The following is a 16375-nucleotide window of genomic DNA, read 5'->3' as shown; positions in this document are numbered from 1 at the left end:
ACTGCCTAGCTGTGTAACCTCATGAAATCCTCTTGCCCTCTCAGTTCCCTCTTTCTCATCTGTAAAATACTGATCATAACATCTGATCTGTCTACCTTGTAGAGCTATTGTAAGAACAAAATAAAACATTTTCCCTTAGGACACAAAAGTCCAAAGTCCTATTTGTAAAACACCAAACTCTAACCATCTGTAATGAACTACTTAGACAGTTTTGATGGACGTGTAGATGCACGTCAAAAGTTAAAAGTCTATGCAAACAGAAAGTACTATTTTTATCCACCATTGACATGCAAACACATATACCATGCACGATTGTACACACAAAGACAACAGTTCCACGGAAGTGGATTAATTGTAACCCTTGATTCCTGACTCGCCCTTATCATTGGGTCATTGGTTCTTGTACCTCTGCTTTTATTTAGTCAGTTATCAGTTATTGGTTAATAATATAGTAGGCATCTGCCAATCCACTACCCAAAATAAAAACTAGGACTTTGACGATAATGTACATCTAACTAGGTGGTTCCTCCATTCCCCACAACCCATTTCTGTTTCCCCAGCCCAAGATAACATTTATTTGGAATCCTATGTTCATCATTCCCTTGCTTTCCTTTTATGTAGTTTCATTTCATAAAGACACATCAAAGGTATAGTTGTCTGACCTTCATAAAAGATGAAGCTCAGGGACTGGCCCGGTGGCGCAGCGGTTGGGTTCACACGTTCAGCTTCAGCGGCCCCAGGTTCACCACTTTGGATCCCGGGTGCGGACATGGCACTGCTTGGCAAGCCATGCTGTGGTAGGTGTCCCACATATAAAGTGGAGGAAGATGGGCATGGATGTGAGCTCAGGGCCAGTGTTCCTCAGCAAAAAGAGGATTGACAGCAGATGTTAGCTCAGGGCTAATTTCCACACACACACAAAAAAAAGATGAAGTTCATAGTGTCTTAAAAGGGAGGTGGATAAGAGTGACTTTATCAGCAAGATGAGGTTAAAATAAGCAAACATCTTATCACAGTTTCGAAGGAGTCTCCACCTTCCCATGGTGATGAGGATGATGATGATTACTGAGTGCTTAATCTGTGCCCAACACTGTGCTCAGCCCTCCACCTGCATCATCTCATTTAAATCTCATAAAGATCTGTGGCAGAGATTGCTAGTTATCTGGGCCAATATCCATTTCCCCCTCTTTGATAGTAAAGAATATTTAGCTAAGCACATGACTTCCTGGAATAAAAGTTACATTTCCCAGCCTCTGTTACAGCTGGTTGTGTTCATGAGACTAAGTTCTAGCCAATGACTTGTAAATGAAAGTAGTTGAAGGAAAGAGGCAGGTCCTCCCCCTTCTCCTCCTCTTTTCTCCTTACTGCTAGCTGGAATGAAAATTTAATGGATGGAACTTAAGCAGCCATCTTGGATCATGAAGTAGAGGCCATAGGTTGAGGATGATACACAAAAGGACAGAAGGAGCCTATGTCCTGGAGAGCAGAGATCCGTCATATCAGTCCTAAACCACTTAGGTGAAAGAGAAATAAACGTTCTTCTAGTTACAGTAAGTTATATTCTAAATTTGCTATCACTCGCAGCCAAACCCCATCCTAACACAACCCCATGGGGTATATACTGTTATCCCCATTTATCTATTTTATAAATGAGAAAACTGAGTCCTAGAGAAATTAAATAACTTTCCTAGGGTTACACAGCTATCAAAGGACAGAACCCAGGTCTTTCTGACCCAAAGCCTATTGTCGTGGCCCTTACTCTAAATCCTGACCAGAAATATACCCACATATCCTTCATGATGTCAGAAATATGGTATCTGCCATTTTGGGCAGGAGCGGCCTAGAAAGGTGTGGGCTATACTTTTCATTTTAGATAAACTTTAAATCTCCCATAGCCCAATTTTCTTCTATCTTGGCCTAACCTGTTATGGAGTATAGGTCTTTGTTCATCTGAATGGCTGGGTTATATTATAGGATAAATCATGAACTCATGACAATCTCTGTTCTTCGAGCTTCCCCCACCCTGCCTTCACACCATCAGAGAGTAAAAATTCCCTATTTTACTATGACGTGACATTGTGAATGAATGACAGAGCATAGAAATCTGTAGAGGTGGATTTCTTGGAAATTTTCAAACAACGTGCTCTCGATGAAATAGGATCATCCACAGGCTGTTGGATATGCACGTACCTACAGATAAAATGGCCTTTGTATCTATTGCTAGTATGTATGCAAACAAATAATGCAGAAGGAAGCAGGAGTCACAGGAAAAGTTTTGTCCACTGAAAACTCACCTTTGGAAAGGCAAATACCTTGAGACCAGAGAGAGATAAACAGTCTTCAAGTCATAGGCTAGTATTTCTCTGATAAAATGAGAAATTCTCGAGGAAAAATGACAGCTATATAAGAATCATTAGTCCTAAAAATTTCTGAAATCTCTGAAAGTGCTAAGGGCTGATCCATAGAAAGAAACTCTACCCAAAAGCAAGTGCTGTGGGCAATGCCCCATGTAAGGACATCTCGGAGGAGAAGAAATGCTCTGCTCCCCCACCCGCAAGGCCCATCCTTTGACAGTTTAATACCACAGCGGAGAGTAGCTGGAGCAGAGAGGAAGAATGGGACTGGAAAGAGAAAGAAGGAAGTACCCAAGGGGAACAGAAACTTAGCCTCTGCATATCAACAGATATAACATGGTCCAAAGGGACTGCAAATGGGACTAATTAGGACTCCACGATGCCTAATTATAAATTCTGTGGCTTAGTATAGGAAATGGAGTAAAAAGAGGCAAATATTCCGCCATATACAAGATGGCCCAAGGCTGTTGTCCTTGTATTAAAAGCTTTGCCCCTCCAGTCTAGCCTGTATCCAGCATATCAATTGCCACTCAGATGGGTATTCAGCCTAGAGAGAGAATTGGGGAAGGGAGAAAGAAAAAGGGGATTTGCCATCCAGGAACACAACCAGGCTGTGTCAACCCAACAATCATTCGTTCTTTGCCTGGTGACCTGCTGACCCCGGGATTTTTTTCCCTCCCTCACTTAAGTAAATGGAAGTGGGAGGGTAGGAAAAGTAGGGAAGAGACGTGTGTGCTCACGTGTGTGGGGAATGGGTACTGATTTCCTAAGGATATAAGGATAAATAGCTTCACATGAGAACATAATTTGGGGGCAGCAGAGCATGGTGGAATCAAATCCTGGGTTCAAATCCCACCTGCTCTGCTCGCTACTATCTTAACTGCACCTCAGCCTTCTCTGTACAATGCAGTGGGTGACGATATTCCCTAGATTAAATGCACACGCAACATTTTGGACTGTTACTGGCATGTGATAATTGGCCTCCACAAATGTAAGCTGTTATTATGCAGTAGTTACTTTCATACCAATCATCTCCTTCAATCCTCTCAACAAGGCTGTACTTAGTATTATTTCTGCTCTTTTGATCATTGAAAACTCTGTGGCTCAGAAAGATTAAATAACCGGCTGAAGTCATCACACTAGGGCAGAAGAGCTGGAATCCAGACTTGCGCTGTTTCCACACATGTCAGGGTTCGTGTTCCTAAATGCCCTTCTCTAGCTACCTGACACCTGCCAGTCCACTCTGAGGAAGCCATGCCAGCCTGTCTTTGTGGCTCAGGAGAGAGAAGCACAGTCTGCAACCTGTGCAACACGGTCATATTTCAAAGACTTTCCCTCTAAGACAGAGAGTTAAAGGCAACAAATCGTCATTTAAGCATTAATGAATTTGGGATCCTAGCATGTATAAGCTTTTGAGGAAGGACCTAAATATGTGAGGTATATGTGGTATATCCTACATTTTGTTTTTCTTTTTGCTCATTCCATGACAGAGGTTAGGAGCTCATTTTTTCCCCCACATTTCTCATTAGGTTACGAAAACTATAGTATCGTAGAGATGAAAAGGAACTATGGAGCTCACCTGATCTGTCTCCTTCTCCAAAGACCACACCTGCATCGTCACTTAGACAAGTGGGTGTGTGACCTTAAAAACTTTAGGCTCTGGAGCCGGCCCAGTGGTACAGCAGTTAAGTTCACACACTCCACTTCGGTGACCTCAGGTTCACTGGTTTGGATCCCAGGCGTGGACCTACGAACTGTTGATCAACCTATGCTTTGGCAGGCATCCCACATACAAAACAGAGGAAGATGGACACAGACCTTAGCTCAGGGCCAATCTTCCTCAACAAAAACAAAAGAGGAGGATTGGCAGGTTGGCAGGATTGGTGGCAGATGTTAGCTCAGGGCTAATCTTCCTCAAAAAACAAAAAAAAATAAAACAAAAATTTAGGCTGTCAGAGCTTCTGTGCCTCATTACACCACAAGAGGAAATTCTTCTTTTTGTGTGACCCATATAGCATACATTGCAAGCAGGTTCCTCTCATTCCTGGACACTCACTCACTGAGGCTGGCGAGGGGTCTACCCATGGTGCTAGACAGATGTTTAGAGCCCTCTCCAGTGAGGCAGTAGGAGCAGGGGAAAACCGGATGTGCTGGAAGAGAGAAGTTGTCATGTGGGCCAGCCTGAGACCTGCACCCATCCCCCCACTGTCAACTTGCACCCCGTTTCATATCTACAAACATTGGTTGAGCACCAGTTCGTGCCAAGTATTATGCTGGACATGGGAATGCCCGGAGGCCCCTGACGGGCCTTGAGTGCCTTGAGAGGTTATTTACGTATATCTATATATAAATGGTGATGGTTATGTGTATACATAAAATTTGTCATTTTAACCATTTTTAAGCATATGGTTCAGTGGCATTAAGTACATTCACATTGTCATGCAGCCATCACCACCATCCATCTCCAGAACTTTTCATCTTCCCAAATTGACACTCTGTACCCATTAAAAAATGACCCCTCTCTTCCCCGCTTCCACAGCCCCTGGCAGCCACCACTCTACTTTCTGTTTCTGTGGATTTGACTGCTCTCAGAAACTCATACAAGTGGAATCATACAGTATTGGTCCTTTTGTCACTGGCTTATTTCACATAGCATAATGTCTTCAAGGTTCATACATGTTGTAGCGTGTGTCAGAACTTCCTTCTTCTTTTAAGGCTGTATTGTATGTATATACCATTGTATGTGTATACCACCTTTTGTTTATCCATTCATCCCTCAATGGACACTTGGGTTGCTTTCTCTCTTTGGCTATTGTAAATATTGCAGCTACGAACATGGGTGTGCAAATATCTGTTTGACTGCCTGCTTTCAATTCTTTCAGGTCATGTACCCAAAAGTTGAACTGCTGGGTCATACGGTAATTTTGTGTTTAATTTTTTTAAGAAGTGCCATGCTGTTTTCCATAGCAACTGTATCATTTTACATTCCCACAAACAATGCACAAGAGTTCAAATTTCTACACATTTTAGCTAGCACCTGGCATTTTCTAGGTTTTTTTTGGTTTTTGTTTTTGGTAATAGCCATCTTAATGAGTGTGGCCTTGAGAAGGTTTAAGTGTGGTGCTCCAGGGCTCATAAAAGAGGGAGATTCATCCAGAAAGTCCTCCCTGAAAACATGACATTTGACCTGGGCATCTAAAGATAGGTAAGATTTCTCCTGGCAGGGGGAAAGCCACAGAGGAGAAAGAGGTAACACTGAACAACAGAATGGAGAGACGAGAAATCACATGGCCTGTTGAGAAGCAGCACGTGGTCAGCATGGGCTGGGCTGTCAGGGGTGTAGAGGGGAGCATCAAGATAGGAGGAGAGAGGCAGATTTAAGGGCTAGAAATTCCACTAAGGCTTTGGACTTTGGGCAATAGGGAGCCATTGGTAATGTATGTGTAAGTGCTGTGCAAACTTCAACACGTTATGTAAACGTAGGAATTTAGAACAAAAAGGAGAGAAGGTTTTTAAAGAAACAAATGTACTAAGACTAATACACAATATGTGGAAGATGGAGGCAGCTTCTGGCTTGTACCAGGGAAGACACTGGGTCCCAGGGTGCTGGCACTGACCAGTCCCCTCCTGTTGGCTCCCAAGTATGAAGGTGACCGAGCAGCACAATGGCCTGCCCCTGTTGATGTCTCGGAGTGGAGAGAGCCCCCGCCATCCATTAGCTGTGAGTCATGGCCTTCCAGGCCTGGAGGGGCCACAGGAGGGCAGCAGGTCCATCCTACTCCTTCCAGGACCATCGCACTCAGCAACGCGTCCCTCTCTAGCGCAGGATTCCAAGTCATTCTGACACTCAGAGGAGCTTGAACCTGAGCCGCGCCCTGCCTCTGACAGCCCCTTCTAAGCCTGAAGTCAGGCCCAAATGAGGCCTACCCGATGTGGTGGTCTCACTCTCCCTTCTGCTATGAGGAGAGGAGCAAGGGACTCTTCTCTGAAATTTAACATGCAAGCAATCTGCAAAATCACAGAATTCTTTCTTCTTTGGGGGGGAACCTTTAACACATTCCCATAGTACAGCATGTAAAAGCCCAAAAGGATACACAGTAAACTGCTCCCTCCTGCTCTAACCCCGCAGCCACCCAGTCTCTCTGTATCCTTCTAGAGGTATTCGAGCCACTCCAACCTCCCCCCAGGAACTAGCAGGAACAGGGTTTGGCCTAAATCTGAAGCTCAGAAGTCATGCTGTTAAGAAGAAGGCCCTGGACCAGCCGTGCCACCGAAGTCAGAAGGCTTGGACAGCCAGCACCAACCTCCATCGGGGCCTTCGCTCTCAGGCTCCTGGGATCAAGTCACCCTCCCGAGAGTGTGAGCTTCTCCTGGCTCCAGCGAGGGAAGCCTACAGCTCCTCATGGAGAGACAGGGAGGTGCTGACAGCCAAGGTGGGAGCCGCGTGCATGAGATGGGAAGAGGGTTGGGCAAATCCTGAAAAAGGAGAGATGGGGGCATATGCTCCCTGGTTGTGAGTGTAAGCCAGGACCCCAAATCTGGGGCAGACTGGCTGCCCACTTGTGTCTGCAGAGCCGCTTGGTGCCACGGCCCCTGTCGCTCAGGCAGAGAATGACTGGAAGAGTGGCAAAGAGGGGCATGTGGAAACCTTCCCCAAGGCCGTCCCCAGGCAGGTCAGGGCTGAGCAGAGGGGTTTCTTCAAGTCCTGGTGTAACCACAGCTACCTCGGCTGCAGAGCTCCTGCCCGCGTCACTCCCCAGGAATCTGGTTCTTGTCTACCACGAAGAAGTGTGGTTATTACAGAGCCTAGAGGCCCTCGTCCAGCTTCCCCAGAGAGCATGCGGAGGAGCCCGGGGTCTGGGGAGGGAGAATTGCTGAGTGGGAAGACCAGCAGGCTTCCTGGGGCCCAGCCCCTCCCAGGGCTCCCTCTCCAAGACAAGCGGAGGAGGGCCTTGCTGGGCCACGATACCTGGGACCTATCTTCCTGTGGAGCTGAGAAGAGAAAGAGCAGGGAAGCAGAAGACACCAATGAAGGCGAACAGGTAAGGAATGGGGTCAAGGAGCCAGGAAGAACTGGATTCAGTGTGACCCCACCTATTGTGCACTCTACACTGTGTTAAGAAATAACAGGAACCTCGGGAGGGAGTGAAGCTTCTGAGGAGATCTGCGTTCTGCAAACCCTCTATCCATCCCTAGTGGCCCGCCCACTGCCTGTCACAGAACATCGTGCTTACACTGTTGTCAGCTGGATGGAATGGAGGGTGGTGGACCGCACAAGAGAAAGACAAACGAAAGTCACAGTAATAGCTCCCATTAGCTGTTCCTGAGTGGTTCCAACTGCTTTCCACGTATTGACTCATCCGACGCCCACAACAACTCTACAAGGTGTGGGTGTTACTAACGTCCTTCCAGGGGCCCAGAGGAGGAGACTGAGCCCAAGGAGCTGAGTGACTTAAAGTAAGGACTGCGTTGGGGATTGGAAGGCAGGAAGCCAGGGCCCAACCCTGTGTGGTCAGGCACCATGCGCCCCCGAACAGGAGCAGGGCCAGCCAGAAAGGGGCGCCCCACAGAGAGACAACTGCTGCCGCTTGGGGCATAAACTTCTTTCCTGGAGGTTTTCTTCTCCCATCAATTATCCTGCCGTGACCTCACGCCCTTCCCAACCCCTAGGTGCGCTCCACTGGACCCATCGTATTCTAGGCTCAGAAAAAACTGTATTATGACCAGGATGGTTTTGTTTTTCCCAAACCAAAATTCCAATAATCTATTAATTTGCCTCCAGATCTTGCTATGAAAGCCATAAAAAGGCCTAGGCCCCAGGAACTAGAACAGGAGCCCAACCTCCTCTCTCTCCTCTCTCTTTGCTACCTCTCCTTGATGCCTGGTTCTCTTCTGTTCCCTCTGTGGGTTTCAGGACAGTGTCCTGTCCAAATGAGGTGGTATTTCTGAAACACCAGCTGGGCTCATTTCTCCCCACACAGCTGTCTGCTCTTTTCTCCCTGGGAAGTGGAGCTAACAAGGTAATATGAAAATCAGGTCATTTTCACTGTTTTTCAGAGTTTCCAGAGGCCCTGGTGCTGCAAATGGAAATGTCAACATGGGATAATTACATTGGCCCTGACACGCTGTTTTCCAACTACAATTTATCCATAATCGATGCCTGAAAAACACAGAGGATGTGAATAATCAGGCAGGCAGACAGAGTGTCAGGCTTCCAGAAGGGAACACAGGGCTCCCCCGAAGGGAGAGGGAAGAGCGGCCTCGGGCCCAGGGAACGTGTCTGCCGTGAGACAGAATGGGCCACAGAGAAAGGCGCAGGGCTCAGACCTGGCCTCAGCAGATAAGGTGTGTGTAGAGGAAGCAATTAATCCCTGGACTTGTCCTCCAACACCTTCTGACAGCGTGGAAAGTTCTCTCTAGGAAATGGCACAGGAAGTAGTAAAGAAGGACCCTGAGGACATCGCACGAAGGAGGAAACGCGGGCATTAGAGTAAGGTGGACGGATCACAAGTCCTAGAAACTGGTTATTTAAAGACACTCCTTGTAACACACACACACACACGCTGGAGGTTGACAGATCCCGTGATGGGGCTACAGTTTTCTTTGGCTGACTGCTTCTTTGCCCTCAGGTCCGGCTGAGGAGATGGGACCAGGTATTTATCACTGGGCATCTTAGTCAGTTTCACTTCCTGTTTCTCATGCCGAAAGCATAATAATCATCATAATGATAATAATAATTCCACAGCCTTGCCTCTGCCTTCTATTTATCTAGGGCCTCCCAGGAGCATGTGTGTAAGTGGGAGGGGAGAGTACATTATCTACTCCATCCATCACCAGCTGGGGGTGTAGGCAGTCATGGACGTGAGGTGGGGGTGAGGGGGTAGGAATCAGCAATGGAAATTATTAAGCTCATTTTTTTTTCAAGAGGAGGAATCTAAATAGATTGGTAGTTCCCCAAATGGCTATTCTCACCAAAGGGATGTTTATAAATCCCTTCCGCCCAGGTCCTCCAAAAATAAATCCTCCCCCAAACTTTTCCATCTCCCAGTTTGTCCCAGTCAAGGAAATCCTTCTGATCTGAGGCCCAGAGAGTTTAAGCTAACTTCCTAGAGTCACACAGCAGGTCAGCAGGAAAGACAGGACCAGGCCAGGCTTCTTCTGCACCCATTAAGAGCTGTAACCAAGAAGGGAATTTCCAATCTATGGGGAACTTGCAAAGTTGTTGGGAAAAACCACAACTATTTCTGCTAAGGAAAAAATATGCAGTCCCCACAGGCTCGGAACCCTGGGATGAGAAGAGAGTGTCCTCTCTTACCGAGAATGTCTTGGGAACACCTAAGACTACGAGGGGCAGGAGCAGCAGCCTTCAGACTTTGGTCCGGACACGTGTTCACAGAAGAGAGGTGTCAGGCCAGTATTTTAACTTTTTACTGTCAGTAAAGAGCTGTACTCTAAGGACAAAGGTTGAGCACTTTCCAGGCACTGGGGACTCAGATGGGAGTGGAGGGAAGTGGGGGAGGGAGCCATTATCTGATGACAATGGTGACTAGTCCTCCTTTAGATCCTGCCCTCCCCTGGGGGACCTGAGGAGAAGGGGAGGGAGGGAGGAAGTCTGTGGTTTAGAGTCCTTTCTATATGAACAGAAAAAGCAGGTAAGGAAAAAAATACCACCACCAGAGAGAGCCCCTAATTAATTGAGTTAAAATTTAAAAACAACAAAACACTTCCCTCTCGGACACAAACACAGACACACCCTGAAGGACCATGCAGCTCCACGGAGGGGATGAGAGGATGTGACGCCACAGATTATTTACTGTGCTATTTAATGGTTGTTGGATCTTTTTTCCCCAAAGGACAATCATAAGCCTGGGGCTGGATGGTGAGTGGCAGGTTAAAAATGTGAAAACGAAAAGTTAGCTGTGCCCCCGTGAAGAATCAGCCCCAGGCTGTCAGGTGCTGCATCGCTGCAGGGAGGGAGGAATCACAACATCCAACACCTACATGGCATTGCTAGGTGCCACACGCTGTCGTAAGAACTTTACGTATTTTTGCTGATTTAGCACTCACAGCAACGCTATGAAATAGTTACTACTATGATGGTGTTGTCATTCATACTCCTTTCAACCTGGCTGTCTTGGCATTTCGGAGCCCTTAGAGGGACCAGACTATTTAGCCCAGGACCCGCTACATAATTTGCAGGACTCAGTGCAAAATGAAAATGCAGGGCTCCTTGTTCAGAAATCATCACAATTTCAGGAGAGCGACAGCAGAGCATTAAACAAATGTGGGGTCCTCTAAGCACAGGTCCTTGTATGATGCACAATCCCGCGTCTGTGAAGCTGGCCCTGCACACAACCTCCCTGGATCCTCGCGCAGAACAATTGTGCTGTCCTCTGCTTTCCTAGCCTGGTGTGTGCCCAGCCCCGAACGAGGAAAGCACATCCTACCCAAATACATGGGGCTTCTCTGTACGGCTTTGTCAAAGAAGGTATTCCACAGCTAAAAGAAGACTGCGTTTCCAAACCACATCTGGTTGATTTTTAAGATCTCTCTCAATGCCGTCTCAGGAGGTTTGTCTTTTTATTCCTCCTCCCCTCACATCCCACATCCCACTGGGTGGCACTTCTTGCTGAGCCTACCTCCTCTTTCAGATTTCCCCTGCTACACCCGAGTTTTCTCTCACCTAGAATGTTCCAGTAACTGGCTAACTAGATTCCTTGCTTTCAACCCCATTATTCCCAATCCATCCTCCACTCTGCTTCTTACACTTCAGCTTTAACTAGTTATGCTTTAGGACCTCCTTTTCCCTAGGTTGTAAACTTCTCCAGGGCGGGTACTCTCTTCCTAGTCGCCTGTGGTTCCTCAGAAGCCCTGAGAAGAACGGTCGCACCTTCCGGGGACTTCCGCAATACGTCCTTTGTACATCTCTCCTTCTCAGTCAGGCCCATGTTCTGGACTAGAGCTCAGACTCTTGAACTCTCAACCAAGAGAGCACTGCTCTTCCCTCTAAATTCCAGAGGAGAGCAGATCTAAAGTCCTATCTGCTATCACAATTAAAATGTGGTCAGTTGGAAAGATTAGGAAGATCTGCCTCCCAATGGATCAATAGGGAGCAGTAATGATGATGAGAAGCCGTGGAGAGGGGTAACTGGTGTTTCTTCCTTGGAACCTTAGCTCTAGGCTTATTTGGCCTGGCTTCAACCAGAGAGGCGAGGCCTGACTTCCATAACCTTCAGTACCCATTGCAAAGCAGCTCCCGATTGTTCTAAGGAGCGATGGCCTTGACTGCTACTTTAAGGAAAAAGCCCCAACAAAAGGCTTTAAACTTTGACATTTTAAAAAGTCTTACTGGTACCCTGATTTCATTTTAAGACCAACCTCAGTTATCTTGCATGCAGAATATGACCACCTCTCTCTATCAGGGAGGGTGCATTCAGCTAGAAAGGTAACCAGCAGTGGCTTACACCACAAAGAAGCAAATAGTTTCTTAATAAGACTGAAGGGAGTTGATCTCCGGTTGTTCGGCAGCTCAACAAAGTCGTCACGTGCCATCAAGGATCCAGGTCTTAACCCTGCTCCTGCCTTGCCGTCCTTAGTGGACTGGACCTCACCCTCCAGCTCGGCTCCCCCTTCACTGTTTCCAGGAGGCTGCAGCAGCTCTAAGCTTCACATCCCCAGAGGACGTGCCCAAGACAGCAAGGAAGGAGGCAGGGGTAAAACAAAGAATATAAATAAATTTAAAAATTGTAAAGGCTTGTTTTCTCCTGGGACTATCTTATTTATCAAGTGAAAACATATTTCCCAGAGAACCTCAGCAGATTTCCCCTTGTGTCTCATTGGCCAGAAGTGGGTCACATGCCCGTCCTAAACCAATCACTGGACACAGGGACTGGAGTTCCCAGGACGGGGCCCCTGGAGTGGGGGAGGGGCCTACCTCACAGGATGAAAGGGGTAGTAGGTGTCGGACATTATCTGCCCCACTCCCACTCCACTGACTCCTTCCCCAAGCCTGTAGCCTGAGGAGGGATCCCTGGGCCTCAGCCCTTCTTCTCTCTGACACTTCTCTTCTTCCTCTCCCTAGCAAACTCACCGCAGGAGCCTACCTGCCTCCACTCCTTCATCTCCTCATCACTCCTCAACTCGACTGAGGCGGGGTGTTGTGTCCGCCACTCCTGCATCTCCTTGTCTCAGCTCACTCCCTCTCAGATCTTACTGCTGGCTTGGCCCCGGGGCCCACCCCTTCTTCCTCAAAACTCCCTCCTACCTCGACTCTCAGGGCGTTGCACTCTGCATGGACTCTCAGGGCGTCGCACTCTGCATGGACTTCTGCATTCCCACCTGCTCTCAGTTTCCTTCAGTGACTCTTCTCCCCTGCTCTTCCTAAAATGTTAGGGTTTTCTAGGGCTCCTTCTTTGATGATCTTTTCTAGTAACAAGTCTATTGCCTCCCAGGTTTCACTACTAGCTAACTCTACACCCATGACTTCCAAATCTGAAACTAGCACAAATATTTCCCTTCAATCCATACCCACAGTGGACTTCCATTACTAGGCATTTCCAGACTCCTTAAATTCATCATTTACAAAACTGATTTCGTTATCTACACCTCCACATGCACACACAGACACACACATTGCTTCATTCTGCTGAGCAGAGAAGGTACCACTATCCATCTGGTTACCAAAGGCTGAAGCTAGTAATCAACCTTGATTTTTCATTGTCTCTCATCCGAAACACTCAAACGATGACCAGTCCCAGCTAATCCCACCTCTCCACTATCTATCTCCTTTCTCTCCATCCCTATGCCGCTACCCTGCCTTAGGCACTCACCATCTTTCATCTGGATTATTGGCACCAGCCTCCTAACTGATTTCTGTTCTTCTCCTTTCCAATCCATTCTCCCAATGTTGTCCCAATAATTTTTTTTAAATGCAAATCTGATCACAGTATTCCAGGTCTTCAAAACCTTTCATTATCACCCCAGAGACTAGCAAAATGGACCAAACACCCTAGGACAGCACATGGGACTTTTCACAGTCTTGGCCCCAAAGTCAGGAGCACTGTTTTTAGAAATTTAATCTGTAAGTGTTGTGTAGATTAGATGGAAGAGGGGATGAATTGCGACAGAGAAATCAGTTAAGAGACTATTCTAAAATATTTTTTAAATCTCTCTCATCAGGTTTGAAGATTTTGTAAGCCCACATTGCCTCCAGGTCCCTAAGTATACACTATGCCTACTGACTTTATTGATTTGAAGTTGAAGTGTATTACTTTCCATTCCATTTTAACTTTTGCAACTACCTAATTTAATAGAGAGTCCCATAGATCCAACAGGCCACAGATCTTAGCTGGGTCACTTAATTCCCACCAATTACTTACTCCATGGCCTTATCTTAGAATTTGGAGGTAAGAATAAACGTACCGAGTAATTGGAATGAAGGGATGGATGAAGTTGCGTTGTAGAGAATGATTGATAGGACCTGGTTACTATTCAAACCGGTGCCCATAGTAAGACCTGTGTCCTCTGTCCCAGGGGAATGTAGCCAATTCTTGGATTTGGAAACAGTAAAAGACACGATAGTTTTGTTTAGAGGATCAGAGGGCTGGCCAGTGTGGGTGATTGTGTATGGGGGCGGGGAGGACACATAACATTAAGAAACAAATCATAACAACCACATCCAATAAAGTAGAAATCAGGAGGCTCGATTTCAGATAAAGGCAGAGTAACGTTTCCCTTTCACGTTTTTTCAGTATTAGAATCTCAACTGAAAAAGGCTGACATCAGAGCTCAGACCATGGGGAAGATTCTCTTTCTTAGGATCTGACAAAAAGGGAGGCAATGGGAAATGGAACCGGAGCTGAAAAGGAGAAAGTGGTTTCTGGAAACGTGCCTGTGAGAGTCTCTAGTAGGTGGAAGGGAGAGAGAACTAGCCTAATTGAGCTTCTGCTATTCTCAGGTAAAGGACCTCTTCTACATTGCCTCTTTCCAGCCTCACAGCATAAGGTAAGAATTATTATTCCTATTTTGTGGCTTAACAAAGAAAAACCTAGGAACATACTTAGTAAGGAACAGAGCCAGCACTTGAATCCAGATCTTTCTGACCCCAAAGCATATACCTTGTCATCTAATTATGACCATGAGCACCCAGCCAGAAAGTCTCCTTTCCCAGGGGCAACAATCTATTTGTCCAGATTCATTCACTCATCAAACAAATCTTAGTCGAGCGCCCACTGCATGTCAGGCATCGAGCTAGGCTGTGGGTTAGTTGTGATTCTGCTTTGGGGAGGGGTATTCAAAGAACCTCTAGGGGTCTCTTCGGGTACAGAATTCAGCAATTGTAGGAAACTGAGGCGGCCACAGCTCCTTCTCTGCTGGTGTCGGTATCTGATGCGTTCCTACTGGGGAAGGGGCCAGAACACAGTGGCCACTAATCTTCTGCCCAAGCTAGGGAGAGCAGAAGAAGGGAAAGCCACCAGGAGGTCCCAGGGTCAAACTGGACTCCAACAGTCTCTCACAGGGTCCTATGTTAAAATAAGGCCCTGTACACAGTTTCTGTTGGGGATGCTGAAAAATTTCTGGAGAGAGATAGTGGCAACAGTTGCACAACATTGTGAATGTACTGTAATGCCATGGAATTGTACAGTTAAAAATGGTTAACATGGTAAATTTCATGTTATGTACATCTTACCACAATAAAAACAACTTTTCAAGCTACACTTACCAAAACAAATTATTGAAAACAATTTTAAAACACACTGCACATTGCTCCCAAATGGGCACCTATCCGAAGAATTGACCCTTCAGACCATTCACACAACTCAGTTCATTTTAGTTTTAAGTTGTTAGTACAAAAAAGAAAGAAAGAGAGAAAGAAACTGTAGCAAAAGTTCCATTAATTTACATGTAGAAAGAGTCGCCACCGTGAAAGCGTTTCCCTAAAGGAGAACAAGAATTCCTTCTTTTGGCTTGTTTCCTGCCAGTAGCATCCAGCGTCTCATAGATGAAGAGTCACAGTGCTCATAAAAGGAATGTCCAGTAAGGAGCCTAAAAATAAACGTAAATCGTAAAGACTGTGAAATGATGGCAACAACAGGCCCAGGACTGTGTCTTTCCAGCCTGAGTGCCACGATCACTAGGTCACTCGGACGTTCCCTGGCAGGGAGCCCTAGGCAGCTGGAAAAGGTGACTTCCTGACCCGGATGGAAGGAGCCTGGCGGCCACAAGGCACTGACCCATGTGGGGGGGGTCTCAGGTCCAGGTATGAGTGACAGTGAACCCAGCTTCTGACAGGGAAGACCACCCAGCAATGGGACTAACTGGGTCCCAGGACCAGGAAGTTCCCTCCTTCACCATACATACGGGTTCTCCCAGTTCCTCACTTCAGGGACTGCCCACACGACACTGATGGGCCGGCAGCGTCTCCGTCATCATCTCCACGTTACAGATATGGGAACAGCCAGGCTTGAACGAAGATATTCAAACAGGTAGTTACTTTTCCTCCGTGGTGCAAAAAGAAAAAGTGACTCATTCAGTGTTCTCCTTAGAACCAGTCTCCTGTTCACGGCAAAGCTCGAGTGCTTTTTCCATTGTATCTTGTCAATCCATAAAATTGAAAGGAGCTCCTCGCTAGGGACCAAAACTGTAATCAGAAGAAAGAGAGGGAGGCTGGGGGGCTCAAGCCTGGACGCACAGTCATCTTTTTTTGAGCTTTGAGGGAGAAACTGCCACGCACCAAGATAAGGGGTGAAGCAGCTGCCCCTGTGTAACTTTATCCCTGTATTCACCACCAGGGGGCGTAGCTGCTCCACATCGGTGGTCGGTCTGCAGTTGAGAAGGTACTGCCAAGGGTGAAAGACCCCCAAGGCCCTAAGGGTCGGGTTAGCTCTCCCCTGCGCCAGCGATGCCTGCATTTCCTCAACCAACATCAGCTCACTTTAGGTAAGGAAGGCGCCGCCCGGACCATCTGGTCCCAGGCAGCTTGCTGTTTCCCCTAAAGAGCTCCAGAAATAGACTCCAGCACC

The sequence above is a fragment of the Equus quagga genome, chromosome 13 (assembly GCF_021613505.1).
Source record: "Equus quagga isolate Etosha38 chromosome 13, UCLA_HA_Equagga_1.0, whole genome shotgun sequence".
NCBI classification, from domain to species: domain Eukaryota; kingdom Metazoa; phylum Chordata; class Mammalia; order Perissodactyla; family Equidae; genus Equus; species Equus quagga.
This window is presented reverse-complemented; position numbering follows the sequence as displayed.